Genomic DNA, 202 nt, shown 5'->3' on the forward strand with positions numbered 1-202 from the left:
TTTTCTTTTCTCCCTCGCTGCGCTCTCTTTTATTGAATTCAATCCGGTGCATGAAAAGAGGCGGATGGAAAGGGGCGCAACAAGGAAGGGTGAAACACGAAAGTTGAAGAGCGAAGTTGAAACCAGTATTTCCTTACTTTTGTTTCCATTGTGAGCTCTGTAAGTTGATATGGTGCGTGGGAAAGGGAGGCATGTAGGTATT

The sequence above is a fragment of the Penaeus monodon genome, chromosome 22 (genome assembly GCF_015228065.2).
Source record: "Penaeus monodon isolate SGIC_2016 chromosome 22, NSTDA_Pmon_1, whole genome shotgun sequence".
Taxonomy (NCBI): domain Eukaryota; kingdom Metazoa; phylum Arthropoda; class Malacostraca; order Decapoda; family Penaeidae; genus Penaeus; species Penaeus monodon.